The sequence below is a fragment of the Oncorhynchus mykiss genome, chromosome 13 (genome assembly GCF_013265735.2).
Source record: "Oncorhynchus mykiss isolate Arlee chromosome 13, USDA_OmykA_1.1, whole genome shotgun sequence".
NCBI lineage: Eukaryota > Metazoa > Chordata > Actinopteri > Salmoniformes > Salmonidae > Oncorhynchus > Oncorhynchus mykiss.
Window position 1 is genome coordinate 51,054,653 of NC_048577.1, and position 16,305 is coordinate 51,070,957.

At 48.8% G+C, this 16,305-nt stretch overlaps 1 protein-coding gene across 3 annotated transcripts in view; it reads right to left on the reverse strand.

Moving 5' to 3' along the window:
- Positions 1 to 16,305, reverse strand: part of LOC110485210 (adhesion G protein-coupled receptor L1) — a 219,579-nt gene that overhangs the window by 44,034 nt on the left and 159,240 nt on the right. The window contains exon 1 of one of the 3 annotated variants that reach the window (XM_036941436.1): positions 7,272 to 7,635. The exons of the other annotated variants lie outside the window; for them this stretch is intronic. The gene's annotated coding sequence lies outside the window, so the exon portion shown is untranslated. Of the gene's footprint in view, positions 1 to 7,271; positions 7,636 to 16,305 lie in introns of those variants that run through there. 3 annotated transcript variants of the gene reach the window in all.

Sequence of the window (16,305 nt, forward strand, 5' to 3'; positions counted from 1 at the left end):
TGAGAATAAGAGAGGGAGTGAGTTAATTCTGTGGAGGAGTGAGAGAAAGAGAGAGAGAGAGAGAGGTGGGAGTCCCAGATTCTGTCGGGTTCCTTTTGGACAGCAAGGGGGTCAAGGCAAGGTAGTCAAAACAGAATACTAACTCACACATACACACACACACACACACACACACACACACACACACACCTACACCGACACACACAAACCTACACATATCCACACACCACACGCACACTGTAGACAGAAGGAAGGGGCTGGCACTTTGATCAACTGTCATGCTCACTTCAAGACAAACCCCTTCACTGAGACCAATAGCAGGGCAGCAGGGCCTGGGTAGAGAGAGAAAGTGTCCATTGAAACGTCTTATCTCTATGAGAGGTGCACTGACACACTGAGTGGCAGCACAGGTGGTCCTACTGACAGAGCTTCACAGCTTCAGTACACAGGACACCGCCTGCAGGTACGAGTACAGCACTGGAGTGACACTATGACAGGCCACAGTTCCATTTCAATTCAGTCAATTTAGGTAGTCAATGGAAAAGTCCAGTTCCTAATTGCTTTTCATTGTAAGGAAAAGTGAAATTGGATTTTCATTTTAATTCCTGAATTGACTAAATTGAAACAGAATCGACCCCAACCCTGCTGAACTACTGTAGCAGAAGCCAGCACCCAGCCAGTTTCTTACTCTCTTCATCCCTCTACTCTCTCTTTCTCCATCCCTTCCTTCCCCAGTGAGGGCTGTCCATACATCTGCCTCTGGCGGTTTGTTCTGTCTGTCCATACATCTGCCTCTGGCGGTGTGTTCTATCTGTCCATACATCTGCCTCTGGCGGTGTGTTCTATCTGTCCATACATCTGCCTCTGGCGGTGTGTTCTATCTGTCCATACATCTGCCTCTGGCGGTTTGTTCTGTCTGTCCATACATCTGCCTCTGGCGGTGTGTTCTATCTGTCCATACATCTGCCTCTGGCGGTGTGTTCTATCTGCCCATACATCTGCCTCTGGCGGTGTGTTTTGTCTGTCCATACATCTGCCTCTGGCGGTGTGTTCTATCTGTCCATACATCTGCCTCTGGCGGTGTGTTCTATCTGTCCATACATCTGCCTCTGGCGGTGTGTTTTGTCTGACCATACATCTGCCTCTGGCGGTGTGTTCTATCTGTCCATACATCTGCCTCTGGCGGTGTGTTCTGTCTGTCCATACATCTGCCTCTGGCGGTGTGTTCTATCTGCCCATACATCTGCCTCTGGCGGTTTGTTCTGTCTGTCCATACATCTGCCTCTGGCGGTGTGTTCTATCTGTCCATACATCTGCCTCTGGCGGTGTGTTCTATCTGTCCATACATCTGCCTCTGGCGGTGTGTTCTATCTGTCCATACATCTGCCTCTGGCGGTGTGTTCTATCTGCCCATACACCTGCCTCTGGCGGTGTGTTCTATCTGCCCATACATCTGCCTCTGGCGGTGTGTTCTATCTGTCCATACATCTGCCTCTGGCGGTGTGTTCTATCTGTCCATACATCTGCCTCTGGCGGTGTGTTCTATCTGTCCATACATCTGCCTCTGGCGGTGTGTTCTGTCTGTCCATACATCTGCCTCTGGCGGTGTGTTCTATCTGTCCATACATCTGCCTCTGGCGGTGTGTTCTGTCTGTCCATACATCTGCCTCTGGCGGTGTGTTCTATCTGCCCATACATCTGCCTCTGGCGGTGTGTTCTGTCTGTCCATACATCTGCCTCTGGCGGTGTGTTCTATCTGTCCATACATCTGCCTCTGGCGGTGTGTTCTATCTGCCCATACATCTGCCTCTGGCGGTGTGTTTTGTCTGTCCATACATCTGCCTCTGGCGGTGTGTTCTATCTGCCCATACATCTGCCTCTGGCGGTGTGTTCTATCTGTCCATACATCTGCCTCTGGCGGTGTGTTCTATCTGCCCATACATCTGCCTCTGGCGGTGTGTTTTGTCTGTCCATACATCTGCCTCTGGCGGTGTGTTCTATCTGCCCATACATCTGCCTCTGGCGGTGTGTTCTATCTGTCCATACATCTGCCTCTGGCGGTGTGTTCTATCTGTCCATACATCTGCCTCTGGCGGTGTGTTCTATCTGCCCATACATCTGCCTCTGGCGGTGTGTTCTATCTGTCCATACATCTGCCTCTGGCGGTGTGTTCTATCTGTCCATACATCTGCCTCTGGCGGTGTGTTCTATCTGCCCATACATCTGCCTCTGGCGGTGTGTTTTGTCTGTCCATACATCTGCCTCTGGCGGTGTGTTCTATCTGCCCATACATCTGCCTCTGGCGGTGTGTTCTATCTGTCCATACATCTGCCTCTGGCGGTGTGTTCTATCTGCCCATACATCTGCCTCTGGCGGTGTGTTTTGTCTGTCCATACATCTGCCTCTGGCGGTGTGTTCTATCTGCCCATACATCTGCCTCTGGCGGTGTGTTCTATCTGTCCATACATCTGCCTCTGGCGGTGTGTTCTATCTGTCCATACATCTGCCTCTGGCGGTGTGTTCTATCTGCCCATACATCTGCCTCTGGCGGTGTGTTTTGTCTGTCCATACATCTGCCTCTGGCGGTGTGTTCTATCTGTCCATACATCTGCCTCTGGCGGTGTGTTCTATCTGCCCATACATCTGCCTCTGGCGGTGTGTTCTATCTGCCCATACATCTGCCTCTGGCGGTGTGTTCTATCTGTCCATACATCTGCCTCTGGCGGTGTGTTCTATCTGTCCATACATCTGCCTCTGGCGGTGTGTTCTATCTGTCCATACATCTGCCTCTGGCGGTGTGTTTTGTCTGTCCATACATCTGCCTCTGGCGGTGTGTTCTATCTGTCCATACATCTGCCTCTGGCGGTGTGTTCTATCTGCCCATACATCTGCCTCTGGCGGTGTGTTTTGTCTGTCCATACATCTGCCTCTGGCGGTGTGTTCTATCTGTCCATACATCTGCCTCTGGCGGTGTGTTCTATCTGTCCATACATCTGCCTCTGGCGGTGTGTTTTGTCTGTCCATACATCTGCCTCTGGCGGTGTGTTCTATCTGTCCATACATCTGCCTCTGGCGGTGTGTTCTATCTGTCCATACATCTGCCTCTGGCGGTGTGTTCTATCTGTCCATACATCTGCCTCTGGCGGTGTGTTCTGTCTGTCCATACATCTGCCTCTGGCGGTGTGTTCTATCTGTCCATACATCTGCCTCTGGCGGTGTGTTCTATCTGTCCATACATCTGCCTCTGGCGGTGTGTTCTGTCTGTCCATACATCTGCCTCTGGCGGTGTGTTTTGTCTGACCATACATCTGCCTCTGGCGGTGTGTTCTGTCTGACCATACATCTGCCTCTGGCGGTGTGTTCTATCTGTCCATACATCTGCCTCTGGCGGTGTGTTCTATCTGTCCATACATCTGCCTCTGGCGGTGTGTTCTGTCTGTCCATACATCTGCCTCTGGCGGTGTGTTCTATCTGTCCATACATCTGCCTCTGGCGGTGTGTTCTATCTGTCCATACATCTGCCTCTGGCGGTGTGTTCTATCTGTCCATACATCTGCCTCTGGCGGTGTGTTCTATCTGACCATACATCTGCCTCTGGCGGTGTGTTCTATCTGCCCATACATCTGCCTCTGGCGGTGTGTTTTGTCTGTCCATACATCTGCCTCTGGCGGTGTGTTCTATCTGTCCATACATCTGCCTCTGGCGGTGTGTTCTATCTGCCCATACATCTGCCTCTGGCGGTGTGTTCTATCTGTCCATACATCTGCCTCTGGCGGTGTGTTCTGTCTGTCCATACATCTGCCTCTGGCGGTGTGTTCTATCTGCCCATACATCTGCCCCTGGCGGTGTGTTCTATCTGTCCATACATCTGCCTCTGGCGGTGTGTTTTGTCTGTCCATACATCTGCCTCTGGCGGTGTGTTCTATCTGTCCATACATCTGCCTCTGGCGGTGTGTTTTGTCTGTCCATACATCTGCCTCTGGCGGTGTGTTCTATCTGCCCATACATCTGCCCCTGGCGGTGTGTTCTATCTGTCCATAAAGGTCCTGACTTATTTCTATTCATGGCCACCTGTCTGCCAGAGCTCTTTAGCTTTAACAATGTAATGACTTCTCAATGTACAGTCAGTCAGTTCCCTATCTCTCTCCTCTCCCCATCTCTCCCTCTCTCCTTCACTCTCCTCTCTCCTCGACTGCCTGCTGAATAGAATGTCTGAGTGCAGTGGGTCACGTGACCAGACGTGTGTGTGTGGTGGGTCATTCCTAATGAGGAGCTACAGCCTGTCTCTATAGCGACTGCTCCTCTCTCCCTCTCTCTCTGTCCCTCCCTCCCTCCCACTATCCTAATTCGCCCACAGAGACACTATTTCAATGGTAAATAAATGTGTCTCTACACTCTCAGAAATAATTATTTGGCTGTCCCCATAGGAGAACCCTTTTTGGTTCCAGGTAGAACCCTCTGTGGGAAGGGCTTAAGACGGAACCCAAAATGGATGTACCTGGAACCAAAATAGTTCTACCTGGAACCATAAAGGGTTCTTCAAAGGGTTATCCTATGGGGACAGCCAAAGAACCCTTTTAGGTTCTAGATAGAACCTGTTTTTAAGAGTGTAGGTGTGAGGGATACTCCCCCTCTTTAAGTCCCCATAAAAAAAGAATATTAAGGCTGTGTACCAGGTCTTACATACTGCAGATGTACTTCCTTGTCTCCTTTCCTTCATGATCACAGATGAAATACTGTAGATTTGTTTCCTTGTCTCCTTTCCTTCGTGATCATTGATTAAATACTGTAGATTTGTTTCCTTGGTCTCTTTTCCTTCATGATCACTGATTAAAAAGGACTTGATAGGTGACAGAAAGATGGCTGACACCTATTCAGTCGATTCACGTGTCAATAGTAATAAAGGACCGGTGACAAGGAAATGAATATGTAAGTCTATCAACACACAGACTACAGACAGTCTGACTGACTGTCTCTCTAGCTAGCTACTGATGACGGACAGACTGTCCATCAGTCTTACTGAAATTCACAGACCAGCTCCTGAACACAACAGCAGAGCAGCCATTACTATAAGCTGTCAATCAACCAATCAGTGAATCAATCAATTAGGATTAAGGAATTAACAAAGGGACAATGGGTAACACAATCTAAGAGAATTGTTAATTAATAAAAAATGAGATATAGAGTTAATCATAATTAGCAGTAGTGTTAAAGCGAGGATAGAGGGCGGAAGAGGGGTCTTTTAGGTCACATGGTCACTGGGAGGAGCGGTAGTAAATGTGGGTAAAAAAAACAACAACAACAAGGTGGATCAAGGGGGGGCGGGGGGTGGGGTGGGTGGGAAGAGGAGGAGGGTTCGCTATAGCTACCAGGCAGGGAGTAACAAAATGGTGATCGGTTGGTTGAGGGAAAAACAAGACATACAGGAGCAATGGATGTCAGTGGAAAGCCACATCCAGGCAGATGGATATGGGCCCATAAAGGACTTAATGGCATTGCTACAGAGGTTAATCCCTTCAATCTATAATAACCTACTGTACATATCTATCTATCCATGGAAACAGACAGTAGAGGGTACTAGTCAAGACTGATGTGTAACGGTGTTGTGGGCGGGGGCATCTAAAAGGTCAAGGGTAAGATTAGGACAGTGTATAATTCCCTATATAGTGCACTACTTTTGACCAGAGCCCCGTAGTGCACTACGTGGGGAATAGTGTGCCATTTCAGACACAACCTGGGAGATTAAATGACCCTTTTGAGGCGGCCCTAATGGTGCCTGTTCCCAGTGGCAGCAATACTCTTCCTTCCTCTAACCTTGGATTGAGCCCTGCATCCCCTGCAGCATTCTTTGTAAGCTCTGTGATTGGGAGACCAGTGACTGATTGGCTCTTTAGAGAGTACCATCCCCTTAGTGAACAGAGCAGCCATTACACATAGATTCTAACTGGGACTGTACCACCTACTGTGGCACCCCTCTGAATCCATACAGACATGCTGTACGAAGGGAGGACTAGCTGACTTCTATTGATAAGGAGGGGTGACTGATGGCCAAATCAGGACACACAGGGGGGTTGCAGTGCAACGAAAGCAAGAGAAGGAAGAAAAAGCAGTGATAAGAGCAAATGGATAAAGAGGGAAAGAGAAAAGAAGAGGAGGAGGAGGAGGTGAAGAAGGAGATGAAACCTGAGGAGGCCTCAGAGAACCAGCGGCTACTTGTGATGAACAGATGAAAGATCTGAGAGGCAGAAACGGAGCCAAAAGAAAGAGAGAAAGAGAGGAGAGAAGGGCACTGCATTTAAAGCTGTTTGAGTGATAGAGAGAAAGAGAGTGGACACTGAAGCACCTGGAAATGGGAGAAAGTGCTTAACGAGGGACAGTCTCATGTCACATGATCAAGGAGAAACTAGGCCCGTGTGATTCTGAATATCATTGTCTTTTTGAGTTGAAAATGAAAACAAATAAATGTAAGATTCACCCTGAAGTAAGGAAAAATGAAAGGGGGAAGGAAGAAACAAAGAAAGAGAGAGGGAGGCAGAGAGAAGAATATAAACCAATGTGGAGAAGAGAGGAGAGGAGGACGAGGAGGAGTCACTTGGATCTGGAGGGAACCAATTAGAGATAGGGTCAAATGGTTAAATCATACTCAATGAGGTGGAGTGAGAACTGCAGGGTCAGATGGAGAACTATGTCAGCATGAGGAGTTGTCAGGTGGCTGTGGCCCAACATGTGGACACGTTGAGGAGAGGAGAGATAGGTTTACAGTGAATGGGAGACGAGAAGAAAAGGTTCACCGACCATGAAGTGGTAAGAATGTACACCATGTTATCTGTCTTTAAGTTTGTGAATGGCCACTGGTATGTAGTTTGTATAGTGGTTAAACCATGACATAAGAATGCTCTCTCTTTTTCTCTCTCAGAAATAGTTCATGGACCTCCAGAGTGGTCAGCTGGTTTGTGTGTATGTGTGTGTGTGTGTGTGTGTGTGTGTGTGTGTGTGTGTGTGTGTGTGTGTGTGTGTGTGGTGCGTGCGTGCGTGTAGGTCAGGCTGGTGTCATCAGAGGCAAGGAGGAAATCTGGAAGGATCTTAGAGTCTTGGTTATAATCCAGAAAGAGAGAGAGGGAGAGAAAGAGAGAAAGAAAAGGGAGGGATATCAACATCAAACATGACCACTACACAAGGTGCTGGGTTAGGAAGGCGTATGAGGGGAGGAGAGGAGGGAGGAGGAGGAGGGAGGGGCGAGCTGTGGTTTTTATGTTCATTGTGGTCTTTACCTTTTTGATCCACTTCTATTCAAGCATCGGAAAAAAGAGAAAGAGAGAGGAAGACAGGGAGAGAGAGAGAGAGAGACAGAGTAAGAGAGACAGAGAGGAAAAGAGAGAGAGAGCAAAGAGAATGAAAGAAAAACAGGTGCAGGAAAAAAGACAAAATTGAGATTAAATAAAATGCTATCCTTTCTCTCTTTTCTTTAAGCATGTTATTTGTTCTGTGTTACGGTTGGCTACTCAGAGAAAGGATGGCGACTCAAATGAAAAATGAGGAGGGAAAATGGCCTGACCTCGGATTTACTCCATTTCCATTCCATTAACCCAACAATCCCCAACCATCCACACATACATGTACTCAACCCGACCTCCTGTTATGTCTTAGGATCCCACCCCTCCCTCCCTCTTTCTCTCCTTCCGAACTCCAGCTCCTGGGTCCTGTCAGGGAGAGAAAAACACACATATGTTCCTGAAGAATCTTCTTTGGAAGCAGCTGTGGGAGAAATAGAGCTAGATAGAGGGATGGAGAGATGAGAGGGTGATGAGGAAAGTGGCCCAGTGTGTGGGGTGTGTTGTGGCCTTGCGGGGGGTCACTGTGTCTCGTCTAGCCCCTCTCCAGGGTTACAGGGTCTACATTGAAACTGTCTCTTAATCCCAAGAAAGTGGCGCTGCGTCTGACTGCGCTCAGTACGCCAAATCACGGCGCTCAGCTACAGAACCCCGCCATTCGCTCAATCCATCGACCAGCCAATCAATGGGGAGCAGCTTGCTCGCCGGGCTCAGATGCACTCATCAAAAGAGAAGGAAGGAAGAAAGAGAGAGAACAAAGAAACAGAGGGATTGAGAGACGGAAGGAGGAGACAGACGGAAGTAAAGCGTCCCACGAGAGAGAGAGAGAGAGAGAGGTAGAGAGAGACAGAGAGAGACAGAGAGAGAGAGAGAGAGAGAGAGAGAGAGAGAGAGAGACAGAGAGAGGTAGAGAGAGAGGTAGAGAGAGAGAGAGAGAGGTAGAGAGGGCACAGAGAGAGAGAGAGAGGTAGAGAGAGAGAGAGAGAGAGGTAGAGACCGAGAGGTAGAGAGAGAGAGAGGTAGAGAGAGAGAGAGAGAGAGAGGTAGAGAGAGACAGAGAGAGACAGAGAAAGAGAGAGAGAGAGAGAGAGAGAGGTAGAGAGAGAGACAGAGAGAGAGAGAGAGAGAGGTAGAGAGAGGCACAGAGAGAGAGAGAGAGAGAGGTAGAGAGAGAGAGAGAGAGAGAGACAGAGAGAGAGGTAGAGAGAGAGAGAGGTAGAGAGAGAGAGAGAGGTAGAGAGAGACAGAGAGAGAGGTAGAGAGAGAGAGAGAGAGAGAGAGAGAGAGAGACAGAGAGCGAGAGAGAGAGAGAAAGGTAGAGAGAGAGACAGAGAGAGAGAGAGAGAGAGACAGAGAGAGAGACAGAGAGACAGAGAGAGACAGAGAGAGACAGAGAGACAGAGAGAGAGAGAGAGAGAGAGGTAGAGAGAGAGATAGAGAGAGAGAGAGAGACAGAGAGAGAGCACAGAGTCTGAGACACGGCCCTGTCTTTTGGTCTACACCAGGCTCATCAAACACTAATCACTAGTCTGTGTGTTGAGCCTATATGAGGCTTTGGCTGACATAAGCAGTTATGGCAGTTTGTAAGGCAGCTTTCCATAGACATCACTCATTGTGGCGGACGAATGAGTGTTGTCTGTGTTTGTGTGTGTGAGAGAGGTGTGTCTGTGTGTGTGTGTGTGTGTGTGTGTGTGTGTGTGTGTGTGTTTCTTCCCTGCCACGTGGAAGGAGACGTGTCATGGACATGTGTCCGGCATGCTGCTGCCGCTGAACGTGTGAATGCTGTGTGAAGCCTTTTGGTCCCTGGAGAGCCTTGTCATGTGAAGTCATCACCTCTCTCATCTACAGTACAGCATGAGAGGTGTCTGTACTGGACACATTCCAGGAAAGAGGAGAAGAGGAGGAGGAAGAGGAAGAAGAGGAAGAAGAGAAAGAAGAGGAAGAAGAGAGAGAGAGAGAGAGGGCCTTTCTGCATCACGTCATCAGAGCAACAGAGCACTACCATCTCTATGGCTTTTATCATCAGACAGCTAGATCAGACACTGGGAGAAACCCTGTGAAGAGAGTAGGAGTGGCAGCCATTTCATCCTTCAGGGCAGCATCTATGGGCTCATGTATGGGTCCCATGTGGCCAGAGCAGGGGGGAACAAGGAGGGCAGGAGGAGGGAGCTACAGTGGGGCAAAAAAGTATTTAGTCAGCCACCAATTGTGCAAGTTCTCCCACTTAAAAAGATGAGAGAGGCCTGTAATTTTCATCATAGGTACACTTCAACTATGACAGACAAAATGAGAAAAAAACAAATCCAGAAAATCACATTGTAGGATTTTTTATGAGTTTATTTGCAAATTATGGTGGAAAATAAGTATTTGGTCAATAACAAAAGTTTATCTCAATCCTTTGTTATATACCCTTTGTTGGCAATGACAGAGGTCAAACGTTTTCTGTAAGTCTTCACAAGGTTTTCACACACTGTTGCTGGTATTTTGGCCCATTCCTCCATGCAGATCTCCTCTAGAGCAGTGATGTTTTGGGGCTGTTGCTGGACAACAAGGACTTTCAACTCCCTCCAAAGATTTTCTATGGGGTTGAAATCTGGAGACTGGCTAGGCCACTCCAGGACCTTGAAATGCTTCTTACGAAGCCACTCCTTCGTTGCCCGGGCGGTGTGTTTGGGATCATTGTCATGCTGAAAGACCCAACCACGTTTCATCTTCAATGCCCTTGCTGATGGAAGGAGGTTTTCACTCAAAATCTCACGATACATGGCCCCATTCATTCTTTCCTTTACACGGATCAGTCGTCCTGGTCCCTTTGCAGAAAAACAGCCCCAAAGCATGATGTTTCCACCCCCATGCTTCACAGTAGGTATGGTGTTCTTTGGATGCAACTCAGCATTCTTTGTCTTCCAAACACGACGAGTTGAGTTTTTACCAAAAAGTTATATTTTGGTTTCATCTGACCATATGACATTCTCCCAATCTTCTTCTGGATGATCCAAATGCTCTCTAGCAAACTTCAGACGGGCCTGGACATGTACTGGCTTAAGCAGGGGGACACGTCTGGCACTGCAGGATTTGAGTCCCTGGCGGCGTAGTGTGTTACTGATGGTAGGCTTTGTTACTTTGGTCCCAGCTCTCTGCAGGTCATTCACTAGGTCCCCCCGTGTGGTTCTGGGATTTTTGCTCACCGTTCTTGTGATCATTTTGACCCCACGGGGTGAAATCTTGCGTGGAGCCCCAGATCGAGGGAGATTATCAGTGGTCTTGTATGTCTTCCATTTCCTAATAATTGCTCCCACAGTTGATTTCTTCAAACCAAGCTGCTTACGCAGATTCAGTCTTCCCAGCCTGGTGCAGGTCTACAATTTTGTTTCTGGTGTCCTTTGACAGCTCTTTGGTCTTGGCCATAGTGGAGTTTGGAGTGTGACTGTTTGAGGTTGTGGACAGGTGTCTTTTATACTGATAACAAGTTCGAACAGGTGCCATTAATACAGGTAACGAGTGGAGGACAGAGGAGCTTCTTAAAGAAGAAGTTACAGGTCTGTGAGAGCCTTGCTTGTTTGTAGGTGACCAAATACTTATTTTCCACCATAATTGCAAATAAATTCATTAAAAATCCTACAATGCTATTTTCTGGATTTTTTTATTCTCATTTTGTCTGTCATAGTTGAAGTGTACCTATGATGAAAATTACAGGCCTCTCTCATCTTTTTAAGTGGGAGAACTTGCACAATTGGTAGCTGACTAACTACTTTTTTTGCCCCACTGTAACTGCCACTGCTAGAGCAGCCATTAGAGCATCGGAGCAAGAGGAGAGGGCGGAAGGAGGAGGGGAAGAATGAGGCGGGAGGAGGGGAGAGGGTGGAAGGAGGAGGGGGAGAATGAGGCGGGAGGAGGCAAGAGGGCGGAAGGAGGAGGGGGAGAATGAGGCGGGAGGAGGGGAGAGGGTGGAAGGAGGAGGGTTAGAATGAGGCGGGAGGAGGGGAGAGGGTGGAAGGAGGAGGGGGAGAATGAGGCGGGAGGAGGGGAGAGGGCGGAAGGAGGAGGGGGAGAATGAGGCGGGAGGAGGGGAGAGGGCGGAAGGAGGAGGGGGAGAATGAGGCGGGAGGAGGGGAGAGGGTGGAAGGAGGAGGGGGAGAATGAGGCGGGAGGAGGCGAGAGGGCGGAAGGAGGAGGGGAGAATGCGGCGGGAAGAGGGGAGAGGGCAGAAGGAGGAGGGGTAGAATGAGGCGGGAGGAGGGGAGAGGGGGAGAATGAGGCGGGAGGAGGGGAGAGGGTGGAAGGAGGAGGGGTAGAATGAGGCGGGAGGAGGGGAGAGGGTGGAAGGAGGAGGGGGAAAATGAGGCGGGAGGAGGGGAGAGGGCGGAAGAAGGAGGGGGAGAATGAGGCGGGAGGAGGGGAGAGGGCGGAAGGAGGAGGGGGAGAATGAGGCGGGAGGAGGGGAGAGGGTGGAAGGAGGAGGGGGAGAATGAGGCGGGAGGAGGCGAGAGGGCGGAAGGAGGAGGGGAGAATGCGGCGGGAAGAGGGGAGAGGGCAGAAGGAGGAGGGGTAGAATGAGGCGGGAGGAGGGGAGAGGGGGAGAATGAGGCGGGAGGAGGGGAGAGGGTGGAAGGAGGAGGGGCAGAATGAGGCTCACAGTGTCAGCACAGCATGGTGGACGGAGAAAGGGAGAGAGAGAGGCGAGAGCAAGATGCTCATGGCTGTAAACAGACACACTGTGGGCTGATGGGTAAAGTGGGGCCCTGCATGGTGCAGTGTGGAGGTTTGATGTGGTGTCTCTTTATGACAGTTATGTGTCAGACAGGGTCCAAGGGGGAGCAGGGAGTCCTTTATATCATGTTTCTGTGTGACCTGTTTTCTAAACACACACTGCCTTCAGGGAGATAACAAAATTGTGTGTGTTGGTGTGGAGGGTGATGGAGTGGAGGAGAGGAGCTAGAATAAAGGAGAGGTAGAGAAAATGAGAGAGAAGCAGAGAAATGAGAATAAAGGAGAGGTAGAGAGAACGAGAGAGTGAAACATAGAAATGAGAATAAAGGTAGAGGTAGAGAGAACCCTAATAAAAGAGGGATGAACTGCTTTGGTGAGGAAGAGGAGAGAAGGAGCAGAAAAGAGGAAGATTTGATTTGCTGACATCCTCTGGTCCTTGTCTGCTGCTCTGTAAAGTAGCAAACACACACACACACACACACACACACACACACACACACACACACACACACACACACACACACACACACACACACACACACACACACACACACACACACACACACAGTGCATTGCGGGGTATTAGTGTACAGTAGAGCCACCTGGGTCTCTGAGTGTCTGATTCATTCAGGCTCCATCGTAGGTCCCCTGGTGAGAATGAAAACCCAGGCACCTCCTCTGCTCAGCACTGCTCTCCAGAACCCTATCAATTATCCCCACTGCTAACGAGGCACAGCACGCTAACACAGAGCTACATATACACGGACACCTGAGGAGCACTGCAGGACAACCTTTCTTCTCCTCTCTCCTTCACCACACTGCTGAGAAATAGCATGCCCTCTCTCCTCTCTCCTTCACCACACTACTGAGAAATAGCATGCCCTCTCTCCTCTCTCCTTCACCACACTGCTGAGAAATAGCCCTCTCTCCTCTCTCCTTCACCACACTGCTGAGAAATAGCATGCCCTCTCTCCTCTCTCCTTCACCACACTGCTGAGAAATAGCATGCCCTCTCTCCTCTACCACACTGCTGAGAAATAGCATGCCCTCTCTCCTCTCTCCTTCACCACACTGCTGAGAAATAGCATACCTTCTCTCCTCTCTCCTTCACCACACTGCTGAGAAATAGCATGCCCTCTCTCCTCTCTCGCTGTCTCTTCATCCTTCATTCATTTCTTCCAGGCTCAACCCAATCCTCCCATTTGTCGTTCACCAAACATGAGTCCCTAATGGTGTCCCTACACATATTTATACAATCTCCCTTTCTGACATCATTGCATTTCTCTCTCTTTCTCTCTGAAACGGGTCAAACTACAACACAACTACCCTTCTCCTGACAAACCCACCCAGATAAGTAAACTATGAGTTACAGAAGCTTTGTGTCCAGAAAGGCACTGATATGAATACAAGCCCCAGAATACATTTCTGTGGTTCAAATGTCCCGATCTGCAGTACACAGACCCAGTAGTGACTTATAGAAACGTATAGAAGGGCATTATACAGAAGTTAAAGCAACTAAACAGTATAGAGTAGCACAGAACATGACGGTGATTTAACAATTCAATTATTCCGTTAGCTGCACTGTTATTGTTAACAAGATAAGTTGGCCAACTGATGCAATAGCAGAAGGCCTGACTCTCTACTGAGTGTAACAGTCCTGGTCGTGTAGCATGGATCTCCCCACTGGAAAGAGCAGTAGGGATCAATAATGATGTAGTGCTACATTTACTGGGAGCAGGAACAGGTAGATTTCTACTCTCCTCTCTGCACTCTACATTTACTGGGAGCAGGAACAGGTAGATTTCTACTCTCCTCTCTGCACTCTACATTTACTGGGAGCAGGAACAGGTAGAGTTCTACTCTCCTCTCTACATTTACTGGGAGCAGGAACAGGTAGAGTTCTACTCTCCTCTCTACATTTACTGGGAGCAGGAACAGGTAGATTTCTACTCTCCTCTCTACATTTACTGGGAGCAGGAACAGGTAGAGTTCTACTCTCCTCTCTGCACTCTACATTTACTGGGAGCAGGAACAGGTAGAGTTCTACTCTCCTCTCTGCTCTCTACATTTACTGGGAGCAGGAACAGGTAGAGTTCTACTCTCCTCTCTACATTTACTGGGAGCAGGAACAGGTAGAGTTCTACTCTCCTCTCTACATTTACTGGGAGCAGGAACAGGTAGAGTTCTACTCTCCTCTCTGCTCTCTACATTTACTGGGATCAGGGACAGGTAGAGTTCTACTCTCCTCTCTCCTCTCTACATTTACTGGGAGCAGGAACAGATAGAGTTCTACTCTCCTCTCTGCACCCTGCTCTCTACATTTACTGGGAGCAGGAACAGGTAGAGTTCTACTCTCCTCTCTGCACTCTACATTTACTGGGAGCAGGACAGGTAGAGTTCTACTCTCCTCTCTACATTTACTGGGAGCAGGGACAGGTAGAGTTCTACTCTCCTCTCTACATTTACTGGGAGCAGGGACAGGTAGAGTTCTACTCTCCTCTCTACATTTACTGGGAGCAGGAACAGGTAGAGTTCTACTCTCCACTCTGCACTCTACATTTACTGGGAGCAGGGACAGGTAGAGTTCTACTCTCCTCTCTGCTCTCTACATTTACTGGGATCAGGGACAGGTAGAGTTCTACTCTCCTCTCTCCTCTCTACATTTACTGGGAGCAGGAACAGATAGAGTTCTACTCTCCTCTCTGCTCTCTACATTTACTGGGATCAGGGACAGGTAGAGTTCTACTCTCCTCTCTCCTCTCTACATTTACTGGGAGAAGGAATAGGTAGAGTTCTACTCTCCTCTCTACATTTACTGGGAGCAGGAACAGGTAGAGTTCTACTCTCCTCTCTACATTTACTGGGAGCAGGAACAGGTAGAGTTCTACTCTCCTCTCTACATTTACAGGGAGCAGGAGAGGTAGAGTTCTACTCTCCTCTCTACATTTACTGGGAGCAGGAACAGGTAGAGTTCTACTCTCCTCTCTACATTTACTGGGAGCAGGAACAGGTAGAGTTCTACTCTCCTCTCTACATTTACTGGGAGCAGGAACAGGTAGAGTTCTACTCTCCTCTCTACATTTACTGGGAGCAGGAACAGGTAGAGTTCTACTCTCCTCTCTACATTTACTGGGAGCAGGGACAGGTAGAGTTCTACTCTCCTCTCTACATTTACTGGGAGCAGGAACAGGCAGAGTTCTACTCTCCTCTCTACATTTACTGGGAGCAGGAACAGGTAGAGTTCTACTCTCCTCTCTACATTTACTGGGAGCAGGAACAGGTAGAGTTCTACTCTCCTCTCTACATTTACTGGGAGCAGGAACAGGTAGAGTTCTACTCTCCTCTCTACATTTACTGGGAGCAGGAACAGGTAGAGTTCTACTCTCCTCTCTACATTTACTGGGAGCAGGAACAGGTAGAGTTCTACTCTCCTCTCTACATTTACTGGGAGCAGGACAGGTAGAGTTCTACTCTCCTCTCTACATTTACTGGGAGCAGGAACAGGTAGAGTTCTACTCTCCTCTCTACATTTACTGGGAGCAGGAACAGGTAGAGTTCTACTCTCCTCTACATTTACTGGGAGCAGGAACAGGTAGAGTTCTACTCTCCTCTCTACATTTACTGGGAGCAGGACAGGTAGAGTTCTACTCTCCTCTCTACATTTACTGGGAGCAGGGACAGGTAGAGTTCTACTCTCCTCTCTACATTTACTGGGAGCAGGGACAGGTAGAGTTCTAACCTCCTCTCTACATTTACTGGGAGCAGGAACAGGTAGAGTTCTACTCTCCTCTCTGCACTCTACATTCACTGGGAGCAGGGACAGGTAGAGTTCTACTCTCCTCTCTACATTTACTGGGAGCAGGAACAGGTAAAGTTCTACTCTCCTCTCTGCACTCTACATTTACTGGGAGCAGGACCAGGTAGAGTTCTACTCTCCTCTCTGCACTCTACATTTACTGGGAGCAGGAACAGGTAGAGTTCTACTCTCCTCTCTACATTTACTGGGAGCAGGACAGGTAGAGTTCTACTCTCCTCTCTACATTTACTGGGAGCAGGACAGGTAGAGTTCTACTCTCCTCTCTGGACTCTACATTTACTGGGAGCAGGACAGGTAGAGTTCTACTCTCCTCTCTACATTTACTGGGAGCAGGAACAGGTAGAGTTCTACTCTCCTCTCTGCACTCTACATTTACTGGGAGCAGGGACAGGTAGAGTTCTACTCTCCTCTCTGCTCTCTACATTTACTGGGATCAGGGACAGGTAG